Source organism: Camelus dromedarius, chromosome 2 (assembly GCF_036321535.1).
Source record: "Camelus dromedarius isolate mCamDro1 chromosome 2, mCamDro1.pat, whole genome shotgun sequence".
Taxonomy (NCBI): domain Eukaryota; kingdom Metazoa; phylum Chordata; class Mammalia; order Artiodactyla; family Camelidae; genus Camelus; species Camelus dromedarius.
In genome coordinates this window covers 106,641,444-106,663,744 of record NC_087437.1, presented here as the reverse complement: position 1 = coordinate 106,663,744, position 22,301 = coordinate 106,641,444, and the positions used below count along the sequence as shown (strand labels likewise).

At 40.4% G+C, this 22,301-nt stretch overlaps 1 long non-coding RNA gene across 3 annotated transcripts in view; it reads right to left on the bottom strand.

Moving 5' to 3' along the window:
- Nucleotides 1-22,301, bottom strand: part of LOC105086806 (uncharacterized) — a 99,150-nt gene that overhangs the window by 66,857 nt on the left and 9,992 nt on the right. For all 3 annotated transcript variants that reach the window (XR_010384876.1, XR_836956.3, XR_010384875.1), the window contains exon 4: nucleotides 1,998-2,081. This is a non-coding gene — a long non-coding RNA (uncharacterized LOC105086806). The remainder of the gene's footprint in view (nucleotides 1-1,997; nucleotides 2,082-22,301) is intronic.

Here is a 22,301-nt window from a genome sequence, read left to right as displayed (position 1 = left end):
TTAGCAGTTCTCCACAAGGAGACTGTCAGCTTCATGACGTGCTTAAAATAAAGTTTGTTTATATCACCTAAATTGTCTTCTTGAATCATTTTTTAACACAAATAAACCAATCATAGTAACATTGACGTGTAAGCTTAAATGACAATGTTTTGCCTTAAAACCAAACTGTTTTTTTTTTAATAACAATAACAACAACAATAAAAATAAGCCAGAAAAAGAACAGAAAGAGAGACTGGGAACCAGTGGAGATGAAAAGAGACTTAAGTGCCATACCAGCCCCGTGCCATGTGTAGGTCTCCTAAGGGTCTTTACGTAAACAAACTGACATACAGAAATCAGCAAATTTTGAATACAGATTGGACATTATGTGATGCTAACAAATTATTAAATTCTGGGTATGGTAGTTTTATTAGCATTAAGTCTTTTTAAAAAAAAACTGTCAAGACTACTAACAGAGATGAAGTATTACATCTGGGATTTGCTTCAACACGATTCGGGACAAGATGGAGAGTGGGTATAGGTCAAATAAAACTGGCCACGCCCTGATAATTGTATAATTGCTGGAGAGAAGGGATGGGTACATGGGGTTCATTTTGTTCCTCTCTCTCCCTTTGAATATGTTTGAAATTTTCTATTACGAAAGGGTTTTTCTTAAAGCTTATTATCCAGCATGAGTTCCAGCACTAATCTGACCGTGTACGTTGCTCTTATTCTGTAAATATGGATATGAACATTAATCATAAAAATAACCATTGTAGTTAAAACATAGGAGTACCATATACAAGCATTTTCACTCTGACTGTTTCAATAAATCACACCCTATAGTTTCTGTTAACCTTTTCAGGAAAGAGCCCCCATCAATTCACTGCTTCTGTCGTCCCTCTGGCCTGGGTCTCTCATTATTCATTCCCCTCAAGAGCCTGCGGCCAGGAAAGGGCATCCCTGGCAGAAGCCCGGAGTCCGAGGAGCATGTTCCCTGTTGACGTCTCCCCTGCAAGTGGAGGCCGGACTGAACCCTCAGGGCTGCTTGTGGCTGCTCTGAATAGAGCGACAGATCTCCTTCGCCCCAGGCATCACCCGCTGCCACGGACGCCCACATCTGGATCCCAGTGATCCAAGCACCGTAGAGTTGGTATCACCCCCCCTTCCCTGAGTCTGGGTTAGTTCTTCACTTGCGATGCTTTGGAAGGACAATTCCAAGGACCCTGAGTGAGTCATGGTAGGTGTATAACAGAAAACGAGGTTCCACCTCCTTCCCAAACAGAGCAGGGCTAGCCCTTGGCTAGCCACAGGGGGGATATCGGCTGGGGGGTGGGGGGGCTGGTGCCAAACAGGAGGAAACAGTGGAAATTTCATTTCCCTAGCAACAAAAGTATAAGCCAAATTCATGAAGTGCCTTCATGAAATCCCAACTTCAGAAGCTGGTACGTTATTTCGTTGCAGAAATTTCTTTGATAGTAAAGCCCCAGGCCTGCCCAGACACGGGAAGATCCCAGCGGTCTGAATTCCACACCATGAGCCTCCCTGGATTATAAAGTTTAGTTTTGTGTTACGTTATCTCTAGTGCACATGAATAACTACGCAGCTCACTCCAATTCCCGAGGTGGCGAGAGGTGGAAGTGCTTACCTATTACCCTCTTTCCCCCAAGGATTCTCTCACTCCCAAGAAGAAAACTTCCACAGGCAAGTGAACATTTCAAGTTTGGTTGATTTATTCAGCCAGCTGTTAAGGTATTCTTTTTAAACCCTTGTCATTTACATGTGCAGTTTGGGCTTTTGGTATTCAAAACACTCCAAAAGCCTGCATTCATTTTCCTTTCCACAGGTTCTTAAAGGTGTCTGGGGAATTTCACTAAGCCCAGAGATTTAAAATTCTAAAGGCCAGGAAGTGTATCACTGCTTACTTAAACAGTGACCCTGCGTGGCACAAAAGTGAAAGACTGACTATGCAAATTGACAAGTGCGTATTATCTAAGATGCTGTGGCAGAATACTGACCTGAATTCCAAGAGGGACAGGTTCTAGTCCCAGTCTGCCCATTCACAAACGGATGTCAAATAAATTGTGAAACTCCTATGACCCCTGTAAGATAAGGGATGGAGATTAGATGATGGTTGTGCAAAATCTCAGATTCAATGAAATGCTTACAACCTAATAACCCTTCAATTCACAACTATTTGGTTTTCTCCAGGATGAGAAGAGCTCAAAACATGATAATAAGCCCCCAAGAGGCTTTCTCAAACCAGAACTCCAGTATGGTACTCCATGTGTTGGGAGCTTTCTCTGAAAAATGTCCATTTGCACAGGACGCTCCCTTTCTGAGGGTAGGTCCCCCAGGACACCAAATCACAGATCAGACGTTGCTTAACTAACTGAGGATCAGAACATATGACACTGTGTTTCTGAAAACGTGTTCCCTGCAAACTAAAAGAGCTTGTAAGACTTCAGCCATTACAGAAATACATCAATTTAGACACTCAACATTAATCATTAGAATCACAGCATTCTCTCTTCTGACGAATCCTAGAGAAATGACTTTAATGTTCATTTTCCACTCCGTGCAGCCTGTGATCCTACAATTACAATGTTATCTCACCTTTGTAATAAATAATTAGATATTGGCTTCTCTTACACTATCTGTTTTCTCTTCCTTGTAGCAGACACACTTGGCCACATCACCTGGTGCCCCAGATTTCAGCACAGCAGTGAAGAACAATACTGTGCAAGTGACCAGCATCCCATTTCAGGATGTGCCTTGGCCCCCTCTCAGATTTGAGACTTTCTCTGAAGTCACTTGAGGCAGCTCATCTCGCAAGTCCTCCACATAGGCACAGCTTGGAAGTGCGTGATGCAAAAGCACCTCTGGGGCGGTCCCCAACCAATGGGAGACAGGAATCAATGGATAGTTGAGTCAGCCACCCTGTACTCGCTGGAGCATCTCTAAGGTGAATTCTAAAAGGGCTCCAATAGAATTGAGCACGACTTGTCTGTGAGGCAGCCAGCTCAGTAGCCCGCCCTTTACCCACTGGGTGTCTCACCCCCCACTCCCTCCTTCTGCCTCCTGGGATTAACTCCCAAGTAAACTAGGGTGCCCACATAGTAGCTTCAAGCTCTGCTTTCAGGGAGACTCAAATTAAGTTGGTCTTCTTGATGACAACTGGAAATCATGAGCAGGACACTCTAAGTTCATGGTCTCCTTTATGACAATGATAATCAAAATACTTCCTTTTGTCTAATACCCCAGGTTTGTTCAGGGAGATAAATGTCTTCCAGTCTGCTGGAGCCAATACAGTTCCAAAGATGGAGAATTTTAATGCATTCGTAAGTTAATATTGGCTGAAAGAGTTACAAGGATTGGCTTATTTTACGCTACCATCTGACTGCGTCTCCTGGAGTCTCTAAGTCACTGTTCCTCATTTTCACTGTCTTAGAATACGTGCCAGCTGACTAGGAATCAGCTGTTCAATTCATTCTGAGTAAGACTAACACCTCCCCTTACATTAATAGATTCTTCGACTTATTGCCCAGAGATGATTTGGGGAAAGAACAGGTATATTGTCCTTGAAATTAAACTTGCTTTCAAAGTAAGGCAAAGATTTTTTGAAACAAACATTTTTGAAACTTTTTTAGAACGTACTAGTTAAACACTAAAAGAGTAAGTGTGTTTGCATTTATTAAACCGGAAAACAAATTTACATTTCCAAAACCAAAGTTCTCTCAACAGTTCTCAAGGTAATTTTATGTATTACTTTGCTTTCATTTGGATTTTTTCTTAATGAATTGTTTTTTTCACCTCTAAAGTAATGACTTTTTACAAAATACTAATAATGCCTTACATTTGCATGGTGCTTTCAAGTCTTGAAATGACTTTAACTTGAATTTTTTTAATTGAGGCTTAGAAAAAACGTTGTGAGATAATGATAATACCTGGCTTTACAAATAAGGAAACTGAGTCCATGTTGCTAATAAGCAGCACTGTCAGCATTCAAATGTAGGTCTTCCAGCTCCAAGTTCAATAATAAGCCATTTGTCTCCTAAGTATTAAGACTTCCAGGAAGAAAGCCTCAAAAATCACTTCAAGCATTCCACAGAGTGAAATGGAAGCGCATTTCTCAGCAATAATATTCAGAAAATAAGACAAAAAGTGAAGTCTCTACTTCATGGAATGAATGACAGAAACAAGTAACTTCATTAGTTCATCAAGAAAAGACACTGGTTACTTCCTAGGTGTCCAGACTCAAGGAGGGACAGTTTCATTGAGCATGCAATACTGATAAGACTACCAACCTGATAAAACATGAGAGCTTTAAAGGACCCATTTTGATTTATCCAATCAATGATCCATAAAGTCAAAAAATCTCTCTAAAATAGAACTTGACATGATAGACTGCAATAATTCTGTGGGGGCTCCGGGGCTCTATCACATTAATGGCGCCCTGCATTTGCCTGATCGACTACAGCAAATCTTAGAGACGTGCTGATTCTCAGAAAAGAAGTGCCGTTGATCAAGGACATGACATGGTAAGGTGTTAACACTAGGGCCCCGGACAATATCCCCTGTGGTTCCACACAGTCACCTTATGACCTGCTTGTGTGTGATGATGCTAACTTTGTTATGCTCTTGTCTTGCTCACTAGCAGTTATATTTTATGTGAGTGGCTCCCCATCCCTCATATAAAATGTGTTTGGTCCTCTGTGACCTAGTGAAGTAAAAAATGATTTACATGACTTACTACATTCAAGAAAATATTATTTAAAAGCATTAACATTGATGGTACAGAAAAGTAAGTCCTTTGCAATCACAAAATCCAGGACCATTTCTCAGTAATGAAGAAATGAAAAAGTAACCATTGCAAAGAAAAAAAAAGTATGATTAAGTGAACTTTGCTGAAGGAAGGGAAATAAGTCCTAAAGCTTTGTCTTTGGTGGAAATTATATTGGTCACTCACCTTTACCACCTCTAAGCTAACGATCAAGGCTTTCTTCTCCATGGTGCAGAAATTAACTTTGCAAGCAAAACTTTGTCTTTATCCAGCACTCTTTATAAACTAACAGTGGGAAAAAAAAAAAAAGCCCAAGTTTTCAGAAATACACCCCATCATTCTCTTTTAATAATACACTGAGTTGCTTAAATATTTTAGAAGTTTGACCTTTCATTTTAAAATCTAATGAGTTGTTTTCCCTTTTTCTTACCTTCTTGAACAATTTAATCATAAATCCAATAAGTAGGGCATAGGGTGCAGCAAAGCAACCAACAGGCCAGCAGGGATTGCGGCGTGGGAAGCTGAACAGCCCAGCTCAGGGTGCCAGAAATTGAAGTGAGTAAGAAAGTCATGCATGTAGGAAGCTTACCCAGAGTACAGTGCCAGCCTAGAAGAGCGAAGGAGCATCCTCATAGATGCGTGACCTGGCACAGGATGTCAGAGGCCAAGCAGAGTGATGAGAGCTTCCATGCGAGCAGGGAATAGCAGGGGAAATGGGAGCTTGGTTACATACAGGGGAGCAATCAAATAAGTACATGTACATTCAGTATAAATGGAGCCATTCACTGTTGGAGAAGGAAGATACAAATACTGAAATGGAAAAAAATAGAAAGAATTCAATGGTGTTGGATTGAAATTGAAAGTGTTGGTATGAACTCATGGATGTTGATATATATATTGATAGATAGATAGATAAAGTAAGAAATAAACATATGTGTGTATGTGTGCATATTATATATATTTTAGTTTTCCCCTCTGAGACACTCTGAAAGCAGTGGCACCCCAATAACCATGAACACACTCAGTATCCAAATCTTGGCTTCTAAATACTACTCTCACTACAAAGGAAACAGGTCTCCTTAGAAAAATGACCAACTCTAGAATGGGACAGAGAAAGTGTAAGATGAACCTAGAATGTGTTGCAGTGCCAGAAAGTAAAGAAATGCCCAAGGAATAATGGAGACACATCAAAAGAATATAAGAACAATCAAAGTGGCTCCCACAACAATAATTTTAGCATCAAAATTAAAAAATGATAGTAGTGGATTTTAGTCCACAAAATGAAATAGTTGACCATGAGTTCATAAAGACATAAACAAATAAAGAAATAACGGGAAAGTCTGAAGAGGCCCGAGATGTTTGCATTGTTTTAAATTACCTCACCATGGGACAGTTACTACTCACAGAGGAAGAAAGAGTAACTTCGCTGTGATGAAACCTAGCAGATAACCACCTTAACCTAGTTATCAAAGTGAACATCACCAGTGATCGGACAAGTCACAATCCTGTACCACAGGATGCAGTGAGAAGAAAGCAGCATCACTTTTGTGATATTCCTTCCAAAGATGCATGAATTTAAATGAAAGGTAAAATTAGAAAAATTGGAATTGAAGAACATTCCATGAAATAACTCGCCCATAAGCTTCAAAAGTGTCAAGTTCATGAAATTCAAGATTGAGGACTTTGCCAAATCTACAGAGTTAAAGAGACATGCCAGCTAAATGCAGCACATCATTCTCAACTGGATCTTTGTGCTATAAAGGACGTAACTGGAACAACTGGTGAAACTTAAATGGGACTGAGGATTACATGATAGTAAGACACCAAAGTTAAGCTCTGATTATAAAGCCTGATTTTGATGGCTGTACTGTGGTTCAGGGGTAGAGAGTCTTAGACTGTAAGTCTGTTAAAGTATTCTTGGGTCAGGGGGCATCATGTTGGCAACTTGCTTTCAAATGGATTGGCAGGAGTCAAAAATTCTTTGTATTATTTTTTCAACTTCCTATAATTTTATGATTGTTTCAAAAAATTTTAAGCTTATCAAGTTGTTATAGTTGGTATAAATTTATGAGGGTAAGAAATACATGAATTTTAATTCCCATAAAATAAAACAAATGTGTATAATCTACACGAGACCCCACACCTTCAGTGATGTTCTTATTCTAAACCCTATCCCAAGCTTTGATTAAAACAAATAAAAATGGATTAACTTATTATATGATATAAATAATACAGAAAACGGGGAGAAATTAAAAATATTAAATGTGACTTAGCTAGTATCTGTCCCTCGACCCACACCTAAGGAGAAGTGGAGGAACTCATTCATCAGAATATAGTTCTATTTAGCACCACAGTATTGTAAAATGAGCTCTCTTAGACTTGGCTTGCCCTCTCTGGCTTGTTTCCATACAGATTTGACTGTCTGACATCAAATCAAAAGGAAGAAGGAGAGAATTTTATGATGGAAGAAAACACAACCTCTTTGCTTTGTGTAAGATTTAAACATATGCATAATTTTTAAAAAATTGATTCAATAATTGATACAATAATTAAATTTCTCTGGCAGCATTTACCTCGTTATACCAGTGATTGATAACCAGTAAAAATCAAGTCGCAGATTGTCATTCCAGCTTGCCAAGTCTGAGGTGGATGTTCCAGAATGCTGTTTCCTCTCCCAAATACTGTTATTTCAGCCCATATGTGATTACAGTTCACCATTTTTCCAATTGATTTTTCTTAAGCAATTACAATTATCTTGCATGTGTCCGCCTATCACAGGAGACAGTGGCATGCAGTGAAAAATGGACTGGAAAAGAAATGGGAGCCGACTCTGCCACAATCTGACCATGACTTTGGATAAAACACTTAACCTCAGTCTGCCTCAGTTTCCACTCCTATAAAATTAGAGTCCCAAGCAAGACAATTTCTAATGTTCCTTTAAACTTGCCTTATGTCTTCTTCATTTTCATTCAAGGCATTATCTTAATTAAATTGCAAGTGACCAGCTTTAATTTGTTTCATTTTCTCACAGTACCTAGTACAGTTTTTTCATTGTGGTTTTTTTGAGGGGGAATGTTTGCTTCTCATAGGGCCTCAAACATGTTAGCAAATGTCAGTATCTTGTCTTAAATTTGTAAAAACTTATACAAAAAAATTTTGTATAAAATAGTGCAGAAATTATCCACTATCAGCAGACTTGTTATTTTGGTGTTGTTTCAATTTATGATTGCAATTTTGCACCTGCTAAGAAAATATATTTTTCATTGGGAGTAATGAAAGCCTGCTCAGTTTCAGCCATCCCTGTGTTTGTTTTCTGATATGCACACCTGAGGACAAATTCCAGATATATGAATTGTGTTAAAAATTTAAGCTATTTATAGGATACCAATCAATCAATAAACATAATAGAAATGTATCTATTGTAGAAACAGTAAATGGAATCTATAAAATATAGAATTTCTATAAGACATACCTTTAGTATTTCAAGATACTCCTAAAGAAAATTAAAATTTATTAAGGCTTCTCTTCTCAATTAACAATTTACTTAGAAATTCATTTTCTTATAAACTAACAATCTAGGCATTGAGTTGAATAGGTAATAACCATTTGAATTTTTAATGTTTCTTAATGTATATAATTGATGCCCGTTGTTTCATTCTGTGAATTATTTGCAGAATATAAGCTTTAACAATGTGGTGAAATGAATAGAAGGTTGCTAAGTAATGTAATTTATTCCTCATAAGTTAACTTTGTCAGAGATTGAGTGTCAAAAATGAAGAGCTCTTTGTAACATCAGATAAAGTATTGCTTTTCTTTTTAACTAGGTATCTACTCTTCTATAGAAAATCCACTTGCTTCAAATGGATTTTTAAAAGTCCCCAAACCCATAAATCCCGAGTCTCTATAAGCATTCCGTGGACACAAGCACAAACACACTAGTCAGATTCCATCAATAAAGATAACTTACATAAAGAATCTGTTTACACAGTGAATTAAGACACAATCGTGCGAGAGTTCTTCTCAGACAGTGTGGTTTTATGAAAAGGAAGACATTTATGAAGATTCAAAGTACTTGGTTCCCAAAAGTCCAGATTTCATTTACATATTTCTATTTAAAAAGTTAGATACCAAAAAAAGAAAAAATCTTACAATCGTTAAGAGAAAAATAACACTCTTCCATTAACAGATGAAAGAACCATCATAAATAATTTTCTTTAAAGTACTTAGGAAATTTATCCCCATCAGTTCATCTCCTGAATTAGTCAAAGTATTCATCAAAATGTAGCAAGCTATTTAGCACAATAAAACAAACTCCTGCTCTTCAGAAGTTTACATTCTAGTTACGTATTCAGAATCCTAACTGTTGTACTCAGCAAAACTACATACACTGTTAAGATATTTAATTTATCACAATAAAATCTTCAGAGTAGTTACAAATCAGATGTGATGAAAAGATATCTACAAATACTAGTTGCTATGATTATTGAAATACAGATGGGTCAGGGACAGAACAGAATAAATAAATGAGACAATAAACTCTAATGCGTAACACAAAATAGATCAATCTCTCACACATAGTAGTTCTTGGGTCCAAAAATCTTGGGGAATTTTACGCTTGGAGGCCAACATCCAAATTAAGACTCCCAGAAACGTAAGTAGCATTTTCAATTTTTCAGAGAAAACAGTCAGGATAGAGAATATTTAATGAAGACTATTCACCCATTAAAATGTCATAATTGCGGGGCTGGAGTTTGGGGAGAGGGGATATCCATTTGCTCCTGTATCAATTTTGGAATATGAATTAACTGAAGAGTTTAGGACAATTGGGAAAAGCTTAGACACTGTTAAATATTTGAAAACCCTAGGAAACCACACAAATGTAGAGAGAGCCTATGAACTCCAGAAATCATTTACAAAAAGCATGGAAGTCAGTCCAGGGATGATTACAATATAGCAAACTTGGCTTGGGAGCTCATTTCTGCCTTTTCCTGTCTGTAACCATAGCAACAAGCACAGAACCCCAGCACAGAAGAGGTGCTCTCTAAATATTGGCTGAATCAATAAATGAATGAGCCTCTCAATCTCAAATCTATGGTCTTTGTCTTTTGAAAAATCAGAACAGAACTTCTTGTCCAGTGTCTGACTCAGCATTTGGCATTTCCCTTCTTGCTCATTCCCCAGTATTGTGCTTTTCTGGACTGACGTAAACCCCTCTGGCCATACTGGCCGCATAAACACAATACAACAGGGGAGATGGGCATTCCATCCCCTGATCAATTGGGGCAAAATATGATTGTTTCAATTTCCTTGCCCTTTGGGAACCCAATTTGAAACATTTGTAATCTTTGTCCATGCCAAACCAACTGTTTTTAGTCAACGCTTAAAGAAATGTGTTAAAGATTCTGTTTTTACATGATTCTTAATGCTAATGAGTTCATCCCTCTCATGATCACACATCTTTCTGCAAATGTCAAACAGGAGGTAGCTGACAAGGTCATGGCCATTAAATACAGGTTCACGGACATACACATGGTTCTTGACAGGAGTCATCTATGGCTAACCTTTGACTTTCCCTGCTTCTATTACTTGAATGTCAACAACTGTGCACAATTTTCACATTACTCTGTCAGTATATGTCAAAATTTCCAAACATCAATGCATATCTTGTATATTTAAATGGATATCCTTTATTGCTTTGTAAATGTGATTTTTCTGAAAATGGTGTAGATCCCTTTATTTTAACATTTTTCAATAGTTACCCTCCTTTGGGACTAATGAGCATTTTCACATATAGTCTTAGTTTAAGTTCACAGGAGGCTGAGCCTGAGATAGGGAGCCTTATGTCACTGATTCTTTGAGGGAGTGAGTGTTTCAGGAGAAACCTGCAAGTCAGTGAAGGAAATAGGACAGCGCACGGGGCGAAGCAAAGCAAAGATGTGATTTCCGCTAAGCCTGGTCTCAGCCTGATCCCACAGAGAGTTTTGGAACAAGAGTGACACCACAAATGTTGTCCCAACTTAAGGCAAAGGAGCAAGACTTTCCTATTTCTTTATCAGCCAAGCGGGTGTGTGCTGCCCCTGCTTGGGGGTGAGGGGTGTTTCCCCCAGGCAACTTCCAGTTAGATGGCCTCCATCTGTGGAAGTCAGTTCTCTAGCAACTGGGGCAGCTGTGGCCTTTCAAAGCTAACACACACCAAGTAGCTGGGGGTGGGGAGGGTGAAGGGGACAGGCAGGATGCTAGCCTCCCAGAGGATATTTTTTTCTGATATTTAATTTGACCAAAAAAAAAAAAAAAAAAGCTAAAGTGGTACTCGTAATAAAATCTTAAAATCCAAGTGCAGCCTACCCTAGGAATTCAGTTCTGGACATTGCATCCCATGAGCAATAGACACTGTGTAAGTCGCTTATGCCAAGTTTTATTTCATAAAAGAAAAAAAAATTCAAATGACTTTCAAATGTGTATTCACCAATGGCAGTAATTTAGGAAGCTTCTGTACCACGTAAGTCAGAGCAGATTTACGAGCACAGGCAGAGGTTTTCCTTTCACGAGGGTAGGATCTCCCCTCATTAAGGGCAGTGGGCCGGCTTTAGCCAGGGCCCTTCCCAAGGAGCACTGAACGGGAGAGGGCATGACTGTACGATCCCACAGCAACTTGGGAACATAGGCCCTAGTCCCTTCACTGAAGCCTGTTCTCTGATATCACAGTGTGTCTCCATCCTTTCCTTCTCTGCCCCTTACATTTAGCGTCTTGCAGGATTCATCACCCCCTTTTCCTTGTTCATTTTTTTCCCATGCCATAGACTGCTTGTTCTTCATTCACTGGACTGACTATTAAAGAAGCAAGACTAGCTCTCAGGTGGACCCAGTGAGTGGAAGAGTCAGAAGCAGCCCCTTCTCCTTCCCTCTTGTGTTTGCGTACACTGATGACTGAGCCCGTGATGAGGGATAGTTCTGTACAGGCATCAGGACTACTGCCCAGTCTTCCTTGTTGCTTTATCAGGACAGAGGAATGGCTGACAGCACAGGCTCCGGATGCTGGCTTGTGCCCAGCTGAGAGGGCTGCTGCGGCACTTGGAATGTCAGGCTCTTTCTCTTCTATTTGCTTGTTGTCTGGCTGCCTTAAGCGAGAGGCAGTAAATGAAGGTCAAAGATAAAGACATGTAGCTTTCAAAGAGGAAGGGGGAACCAGTGACTGCTACTACTATACATCTAAGAGTAAAATGTGAGGCAGGCCCTGATGGAGCCTGGTATATATATGATTTTGAGGACCTAGAAATACCCAAATTTTACAGGAGAACACAGCAACCACCTTACCTGGGAAGAAATGAGTACTGTGAAGACTATGGGATGGCTACAAAGGCTTGCAATCCACATCTGCAGAGATGCGCCAAGGGTTCCAGAACAACCATTAGGAGAGGATGTGAGGTCAGATATAAGGAGTGCCCTTCTCATGAGTCATGGAGGGCGGAGTCTGGAAAGGATAAGCGCAGACTCGCATTTGGGGTTGGGAAGTTTCTTCTCTAGGCAGTCAGCGCTCCTGGAGCACCAAGCCAGATTTGAAACTCATGTTTCCTTTTTTCAGAGTTTTTCACTTCAATTGGTTTAATCTGAAATCTCACCTATGACATATCTCCCTCATCTCATATAGTTTTATCTGTCCAAGTCTTGGCTATATTGGGGACAATATCAGAAAGTTCTTTAGGACTTTTTTTTTTTTTAGCAATTTATGTGTCACTTTAGAAAGGAGATACTCACAAAATCTATTTCCCACTCAACATTTGATGACAAATGAGGCACAGAGAGGTTAACAGCTTATCTGATGTCACACAGCTATTTAGTGAGCTATTATAAATTACTGCACAATCATTTTTCTCTCATTACTTCTCACTGGCAGGCTACATATTAAGTAATTATATTTCCCCTTTGAAGATTCTTTATCTCAGAGGCACTTTATGACCCAGAACTACTACACCACAATGATAATTTCTTATTTCTGTAGCTTGCACTGTTCCCTCTTCCTGGAAAGTTCCCCACCTCAGCCTAGCCTGTCTCTATATCCACGCTGTACAGTTTTACAGCCTTCTTCAGGGACCCCAAGATGGGTTAGGAACATCTCATCAATACCATATTGTATTATTATAACAACTTATTTACGTACCTTCTCTCCAACAAGAGGTGCCTGTCTTATCTTTAAATCCACTAAGTCTGGTATAGTGATTGACAGTGTGTAGGTGCTTAATAAATTTGTACTGAGTGAATGGAGGAGCAGATTAATGAATACAGATATGGATGTACAGATAAGCGGAGGTATAAGAGGTTATAAGAAGAGCTAAGAAACGATGATAGTTTATTTAGATAACCAAGGAAGATGCAGGTCGGCTGCTATTTTTGTTTTCCTGCACAAGGCAGTCTACAACTACGTCTGCCGATAAATGCCGTTACCCTACTGCCAGGTTCCATCTAGATCTTGAAGAATCTAGAACTTAAAGAGCCCATCAAAAAGTTGCCCAGTGCCTAAAACATTGCCTGATTTGCAGTAATTGCTCAGTGATTATTAATTAAGTGAATAAAATGCAGAATATGTAGGATTATCACAAGGAAATGTTTTAGGGAGATGAGGATAGAATCACTAACTCTTAACCTTCCCAGTGATAGGAGTACCAGAGAAGGCTGGAATCCAGCCATTCCAGCCCTGGGTATATACGTGAGAGAAATAAAAACCTAAGTCCTCACACAAAAAGTTGTACGTTAATGTTAACAGCAGCAGAATTCATAATGGCCAAAAGGCAGGAGACAACCCAAACGTCCACCAACTGACACGTGGATAAACAAAATGTGGTGTGTGTATATAGATACAGATACAGATATAGATATAGATATAGATATATAGATACATACAATGGAGAATGATTTGGCCATAAAGGACTGATAGATGCTACCACATAGATAAACCTTGAAAACATTACGCTAAGTGAAAGAAACCAGTTACAAAAGATCACACGTCATATGATTCCATTCATATGAAATGTCCAGAACAGGGAAATCTATAGAGGTAGAAAGTAGATCTGCAGCTGCTTAGTGCTGTGGGGAGGGGAGGCAGGATGGGAGGTGTGACAGGTAAAGGATATGGGGTTTCTTTTAGAGGTGATGCAGTGTTCTAAAATGGACTGTGGTGATGGCTGCACGTATCTGTGAATATACTAATAATCACTGAGTTACATTTCGAGGTGAATTGTATGGTATGTGAATTATACCTCAATTAAGAGAGAGAGAGAGAGAGAAACATCTCAGACTAAAGGCGGTCCATGAGAATTCTCTCAGTATGCTAAAGAGATTCATTTCATTTCAGGCATTTGCTGAAGATGTCCCAGACTGAGGACCTCATTTCTACCCAGCCAACTTCCAAGGCCCCAGTCAGAGCTCATTATTACTCAGCCTGTGTTAGCCAGCTTTTACATTGTGAAATCTTCTTTTTTGCGGTTGTATATACTAACCAGCTGAACCATATTAAAAAGTCCTTGTCCAAGCCACACGGACAGTTTCAATACCAAACTAGCATTTATTGCATGCCCATTACGCGCCAAGTGCTTCGCATATGTCATCTCTAAGCCCCATCGTAACTCCAGGAAGTAGGCTGTATTACTTCATTTTATAGAGGATGATATGGGACTGAGCTTAGCTAATTGCCACGTTGTCACTATGTGGGAATTGACAGGCCCAGGTTTAAGGTATGTGTGTGATTTACAAGATCTGTACTCTGTTCACCAATTTGTGTCCTCAGGGTCTAGCGTGGTGGACAGAAACGCATAAAACCAGAATAAGAGAATAAGGAAGGAAAGTATGGCCTGTCTGATAAAGACAAACAACCTGATCTGGCGTTCCAGTGTGGGAACAGGGATGCGAGACTGTTTAAAATCCTGCCCTAATGACCTGCGCGACGACACAGCTCTCCTGGGTCTAGGACCACTCAAGCTGTCTGCTTGAAGGCGGAGCTTTTAAATCTTGTTCTAGCCGAGCAAGCGCCAGCATCCTCCCAGGTCAGTTCCTTTTGAAAACAACCCATGCTTTTGTTCCTAATTCTATTTGTCAGTCCTATGCCACCAACACCAACACCTCTAAAGCCATATTTACTTCCCTGTGTTAAGGTAGCAGACTTCTTATGTCCTACACTATGAGCATTGGTACCCAGATATCAATGGCATCACTTGTGGTTTATTCCCTAATCTTCATCCTTGTTTTTGTCACGTGAGGATGTCTGAGGACACTCTTTCTCGCTTCTTTTCCATTTTTCTTGGTGCCCTTCTATCTAGACGCTGTCCTCCATCCGTCCCTCTTTGGTAGTTTTGGAAGTAGACTGTCCAGTTTCTTGTCATTTGATCCTCCATGAAATGCAGGCTCCTTCTTGCTTATAATACCCTAGAATACTAAGTTCAAGTCCAATAAGTCAAAGCCAGCTTTACTACCATCTCTATCTTCACTTTCTCCTCCAAAGTCAGGAACATCAACACCAGAAAATAAGAAAAGATCACCTCCACATAAATGAGGGTAAGGGTATAGTCCAGGTTATTAAAAAATTGGCATGAGAACCCACAGGAAAAGAAGCAGGAATCTCTGGAAGCTGAAGTTGGCACAGATTCACTGGGAAATGCATGCCAGACTAACCTCTATTAGATTAGCGTGGCTGGCCTGGCAGTTTTGGACTTTAACAGAACATATGACTAAGAGTCTCGTGACACTTTTATGGACAAGCTATATTGGGTTAGATAAGAACATAATTAGATATAGTCATGCCTGGCTGGACATCCTTAATAAAAACCTTCTAACTGATGGGTCCTTAGTAGCTCTGTCTTCACAAACTTACATAAAGCTGCCCAAGGCAAGCATATCAAATTTTGAGGTGACCCCAAGGAATACTGTATATGAAGTGAGATTTTTAAATTATCTCTGTATTAAGAAACAATCATCTGCATCACCTAACAGCCAGTAAGAGATCAGTGTCTCAGCATGTGGCTTATAGATGGAACACAGAGAACCTCTTCCACATTTACTTTTCATCCAAATAAAATGCATAGTGCACCAGAAGTTTAAGGTCAGGTATGAGCGTTTGGGCAAGCTAATAACACTAATGCTTTACAATCATGTAACCTATTACGGTGTGGAATTCTTTGGAATGCTATTCCAACTTGGAGCAGGCTCAGGGGTTTCCATTGCCTTTATTATTTTTATAAATCTGTTAAAAAAAATTCTGTAACATCGAGGCTCCAGTGTGGGGAGTGAGAGGTCAATAAGATGATTATTGATAGTCTGATTTTCTGCCGTTTGCAGGGGAGTCTTACATGTGTTGGGGCTTCACAGACAGTAAGCGTTGCAAAGTACCAGCTGTATGAAAAGCTGGAGAATGCAATGACATAGAGTTTCACCAGCTTCACGTTCACAGTGGAAAGTCTTATCACACAGTAGCAGAAATAGGTTATTTTTATTTGTTGCTTGTACAGTCGTGCCCTCCGAATCCGTGGGTTCCACGTCCATGGATTAAACTAAGGGAGGACTGAAAATATTTGGGGAAAATAATGTTCCAGAAAGTTCCAAAATGCAAAACTTGAATTTGCGAAGTATTTACATTGCATTTACAACTATTTACATAGCACTTACATTGTATCAGATACTCAAAGTAATCTTGTAGGTTACATGCAAATACTATGCTATTTGAAATAACTGACTTGAGTATCTGAGGATTTTGGTATCCTGGAGGGGAGGGATGTTCCTGGAACCAGTCCCCTGTGGATACTGAGGGATGACTGCATTTTAACTCAAATTAAATTGTAGATGTAAGGTAATAAATAAAATCCATCCAAAAAATTATCTCAATAGAAGAGACAATAAAACAATTTTACCAAAATAATTTTTAAATTACCTATATTCTATTCTTAGATATACAAATGACAATAATATAATCACAAAATTACAATCTTAAAATAAAGTAATCAATTATTAAATAAATAATGCTAAGGTTTTGAATTTGGGTTTTCTAAAAATAATCATTAAAGTATATAGAATGAGAAAGACATGGCTTGAAATGAAAGGTTAATTTGGGGGGAAAAAAAACTTGGAATCTTTTAAACCATTCTATGAACCAAAAGAACTTTACTAAAAGAGTTGATGCAAACTTGGCGCACAAAAAAACTTGGAATCTTTTAAACCATTCTATGAACCAAAAGAACTTTACTAAAAGAGTTGATGCAAACTTGGCGCACATAAACTGTAGTCTGTGATTGATCCTGCGCACCCTAGGAGGACAGTCCATGCCCTGACCTCCAAATCTCCGTCAAAAGGCCTCCAGAGCTCTTAGTGTTCCTGGGAACGCCACCCAGGATGGGATTTAGCCATACAGATATCACAGTGATGACTCCGACAAAGACTTTCAGGGCATGGTGAAGACAGAGTTGATGGAAGTGAATTCAAGAGAGATTAGGAGGAGAGGAATATAAGTAGGCGAATATAGAAAACTCTTTTGAGGATTTTGTGATAGTGAGAGGGGAATGTCGAGTTAAAAAAGGGCTATATATACCTATATATATGTACAAATAGATATTTAATATGGTATTTATTACAGTATGTTTGTATTATGAAAAGGATGTCCCATAGAAATCACCCAAAATTTACAGCCTCATCACCCCACCCAGACCCACAAGTTCTGCTGGGTAGCCACTAGCCACAAGTGGCTACTGAGTACTTGACATGTGTCTGCTCTGACTTGAGATGTACTGGAAGTATGAAATATACACCAAAATCTGAAGACAAAGTATTTTAAAAAGGATGCCATGTATCTCACTCGTACATTTTATAATGATTCATGTTACAATAATATTGTACATATAGTGAGTAACAAACATGTATTACTGAAGTTAAGTTCTCTTTTCTAAATGTGGCTACAAAAAAAAGTTTTAAATTATCTATGTGGTTTGCATGGTATTTCTGCTGACTGCACTGATTCAGACCAGAGTGGCAAATCCTATTGTTTGATTTTTACCTGGTTTATTTTAGTCACCCCATAAGCTCATCCCTCATCTCCCATCAGCCTTGAATACCCTCAACCTGATCCCAACTCCTGTCCTCCACAAATCCTGACCCCTTTCATTGTGGAACCCATGGCCCCAAATTCCCTATTCCTCAACTCTTCTTCACATATTTCCTTCACCTTCTTGCTCTAAATCAGTGGTTCTCAAACACATCCGTGCACAAGAATCACCTTGGGAGCTTTAAATAGATAAGTGCCCAGTTCTTATTTTCAGAATGTTCAGTCAGATCATCTGCTGTGGGGATAAGGCATCTGAACTTTTTAATAGCTCACTCAGGTGATTCTAACGTGCAGCTGGGATTGATAACCACTCATTAAGCCAGATCCAGCCTTCCACCTACTCCAACGCTGCACCCGTGTTAGCAAACATGGCCGGGGAAAAACACAGTGTGCTGGCTGGTCTCCTCAAGGACTATCTAGAGTGGACTTAAAGCTGCCCAGCAATCCTACCATTTTCCCCTTGTCCATCACTATCTTTATCTGCTAGAGAAACATCTTTCTCCTCCATCCTCTCTCTGACTTTGCTTCCTGTTTAAGCAAGAAAATAGAAGACATTAATGCAGACCTTGCACAAAGCTCCCTCCACCCCACCCACCCACCTGCCTGCATATGTAGCTATATATACGTCCACCTTCCCTCATTACTGCAGCTCAGGCTGTCCAACAGAACTTTCTGATCAAAATGCTCTATGTTGGGGCTGTAAACTACCGCAGCCACTAGCCACCTGTGGCTATCATGCACTTGCTCTCAGGGTAGCACAACTAAGGAACTACATGTATAATTTTATTTAATTTTAAATTAATTTAAATGGAAATAGCCATGTAGCTAATGGCTACTGTACGGGGCAAAACAGGCCTAGATGATGGTACCCCACCTGAGACCAGATCCTCCACTTTATTCCGTGTGCCGTTCCCTCTTACCTACTCCAGGATGCTGCTTCAGCGATCAGCCCCTCTCTGTTGTTCTGTCAATTTTCCGTTGTTACTGGATCATTCCCCTCAGCAAAATCATACATTGTAGTATCTTCCATTAAAAACAAAACCCTTTCTTGGTATTCCCCTTTAGTTATCAGTTTCTTTGCCCCTTTTACAACCAAAAGCCTCAGAAGAATATTTTTATAATTACTGATTCAAATTCCTCTCTCCGTCTGTCTCTTAAACTCCTGCCAGTCATACTGTCTCCCCCATCCCCTAAACCAGCTCAAGTCAGCATCACCAGTGACCTCTCCATCACCACTGGGCTGCACCCTAGGGAGCTTCCTGAGTGAAATCTGAAACTAGCCCCCACACATGGAGGGCAGGGAGAGGCCAAAGAAAGAGACAGAACACTCCGGATTGGCAGGGGGCAGATTTAACAAGCAAGAGATCTTACATGAGGCTTGTCTTCGGTCAAGAAATGAGTAGGTTTCTGCACCTGCCCACCAGAATCTTCAAAGGTTATATATAGGGCTTGACGGGGTTCAGTCACATACACGGACGAAATGGTCTCAACAGCACCTTGCTCTCTCAAGGCTGTGCCCTTGGAACAGCTCCTGCTGTGGGAACAGTGGGTGGAACGTACACTCCAAAGACACGGAGCGGGTAAGGAGCCCTATTTCCCCGGGTCCAGCTTACGGGTCAACCTGCAGTCGCGTCCTCTCAATGACCTCCTCCAGCAATCACCAGATCCGTAAGGTCCTTATCACATTGGGTGTACCTGCAGCTGGTACCCCAGTAATCCCTCTCTCCTCATGAAACACTTTCCTGACACTTCCTTCACTTGGCTTTTTGGAAACCACTCTCCCAGCCTCCTCTGACTTCCCCTCCTCTTCCTTCTCTGCTTGCTTTCCTAATTCCTGCTCATCTTACCAACCTTGAAATTTCCAAGCACACCAGGGCTCAATCCGAAGTCTTCTCTTTTTGCCGGATCACATCCTAAATGAGCTCATTCAGTACCATCTGTATCTTTACCCTGACCACAACTTTTAATTCTAAATTCGCACGTTCAACAAGCTAGTCAGTATTTCAAGCTCAAAGGTGAGTAGGCACCTTAAGTTTCTTTTTAGTTTGAAGTACACTGATTCACAGTGGTGTGCTAGTTTCCAGTGTACAGCATAGTGATTCTGTCATATACATATAGATATTCCTTTTCATATTCTTTTTCATTATAGGTTATTACAAGATATTGAATAGAGTTCCCTGTGCTATACAGTAGGACCCTGTTGTTTATCTATTATATATAGAGTAACATCTGTAAATTCTGAACTCCCAATTTACCCCTCTCCCCTTTCTTTCCGCCCAGTAACCATAAGTTTCTTTTCTATGACTGTAAATCTGTTTTCCCCATTAACACCTGTCCTCCCCTCTAGAACTCGCCACTGCTACAGGGTTTCCTACCTCCGTGCATGTTAACTCCATTCTTCCAGTTGCTATGGCCAAAAGCTTTGGGTCATCCTTGAGTCCTTTCTCTTTCACATCACAAATCCAATCCATGAGAAAGTCATTTGGGCTCAAACTTCAAAATACATTCCAAAACTTTTCTCGTCTCACCACCTCCCACTCTCATGTAAATTTTTGCAATAGTCTCCTGCCTGACTTTCCTCCTTCTTTCCTGGCCTCCTTATGGACTCCTTTCTATACTGAAGCCAGAGTGATCCCTTTGAAACATGAACCAAATCACGCTCTTACTCTGCTGGGAGCCCCGCACTGGCTCCTACGGCACTCAAAGGACTCACGGTGGTTTTCAAGGTCCTGCACTGTCTGGTCCTTTTCACCTCTGCGTTAGTCTGCTAGAGCTGCCATAACACGGTACCACAGTGTGAGTGGCTTAAACAACAGAGATGTATTTTCTCACAGTTCTTGAGGCTAGAAGTCCAAGATCAAAGTGTCCCCAGGGTTGGATTCTTCTGAGGTCTCTCTCCTGGGCTTGTACACGGTCGTCTTTCCCATGTCTTCACATGGCCTCCCGTCTGTGTGTGTCTGTGTCTTAACCTCTTCTTACAAGGACACCAGTCACACTGGATTAGAACCCACTCTGAAGATCTCATTTTAACTTAATGACCTCTGTAAAGCCCCTATCTCCAAACACAGTCATATTCTGAGGTACTGGGCATTAAGACTTCAATATATGAATCTGGGGGTGGGGGAGGTAAGGACACAGCTCAGCCGCTAACAACCTCCCGATCTCACCTCCTATCGCGATCCCCCTCCTTCCCTCCCCTAGCGCCTCAAGCACCATATTGCTGCTCTTCAAACAGGCAGGCTCGCTCCTGCTTCGGGAGCTATTCTCTGTGTTGGAATCCCCTTGCCCCAAGACAGTTGCAAGCCCTTCTCTCATTTCCTTTATATGTTTGCACGAACATCACCTTCAGTGAGGTTATTCCTCTACCAAGCCTCAGACCTCCTAACCAAACACATATTCTCCATCTCCCCTTAATTCTGCTTAATTTTTTTCCATAGCCTGTATCACTATGTACCACACTCTATATTTTCTTGTTACTTACTAGTTTTTCTTTTATCTTCTTCCACTTAGTAGGTACTCATTAACTATTTGTTGAATGAATAGATAAATAGAATACATTCATTTGCAGAAAGAAATACATCTGAAGGTCATCATAAGGGATCTGGCAATGATATCCTGTAAGCCACCGCTTAGAAAATCAGATTTTTAGGTTAGAAAAGAGAAGAGAGGCCTAAGGGAACACTGGGAATAACTGATTGAAAACTTCTGAAGGCTTGTCCTGTGGATGACAACAGAGTCACTCTGTGCATGTGTCATTACTCTATATGGCAGAGCTGGACTAAAGGACAGCATTGAAGAGAAGGTGAATTTTAGCTCAAAACAACAAAAAAGTTCCAGTGAAATGTTTATGTTTCCAGAAGATGGCTCCCAATAACAGAAAATAAAGAAGCAGAAGCCAAATAATTCTCTCAGGAATACTGCAGGCAAGACACCTGTGCTCATGAGAGGATCAAACGTGAGTTTTGAGTTGGGTTCTGACTCCAAGTTTCTAGAAGGATAAACTGACATTATTTATTTATTAATGGTGGTACTGGGGATTGAACCCAGGAGGTGGTGCATGCTAAGCATGCACTCCACCACTGAGACTCTCCTCCAATCAACTGATTTCAGATGAGGAAAAATATCACAAAGTATGGCCGGTCTCAGTGCCCCACTGTTTCCGTGAGTCAGGCCTGGTGAGACTGGCAGGTCTGGGAAGCATCACAAGCTGAAATGAGAATGGGAAATCAGGGAGACGAGGGTCAAGGTTGGCCAATAAATAGTCACGTGACTGTAGGCAAGTCACTTCCCTTCTCTGGGTCACCAGGGAGTCCTCGTTAAGTTAAAGGCTTGGCAGAGATGGGCACCACATCCCTTCAGTTCTAAACACTGCAATTCTAGGTTCTTTTTCAAGTCATAGGAACTGGAAGAGGACTGGAGATGAAAGAGTTTAGGCAGTCACGGGGTATTATGGGATGGGGG